Here is a 315-nt window from a genome sequence, read left to right as displayed (position 1 = left end):
ATATATTAGCATTTTAAAATTTAATAATTAGTACCATCCATTAATGTACATTTCTTTCACAACCCCATTTTAGCCGTTTCGTTTATACAATCATAAAATACAAATTAACCAATTGTTTAAGAAGTACTTTGTTTCTCGGCCATGCGGGTAGTTGCGTATAGTTCCCCCGTTTCAGTCCTTTCGTTTTATTTCAAAGTTTATCATCCGTAAATAGTAAAATAAAATGTTTCTATTACTTTATATTGGAATATATTTACAATATTCCTCCCCACTTGAAAGAAAATGCTAATTTTCTTTTGCTTTCTGTGCATTAAT

Source organism: Penaeus monodon, chromosome 33, assembly GCF_015228065.2.
Source record: "Penaeus monodon isolate SGIC_2016 chromosome 33, NSTDA_Pmon_1, whole genome shotgun sequence".
Classification (NCBI taxonomy): domain Eukaryota; kingdom Metazoa; phylum Arthropoda; class Malacostraca; order Decapoda; family Penaeidae; genus Penaeus; species Penaeus monodon.
This window is presented reverse-complemented; position numbering follows the sequence as displayed.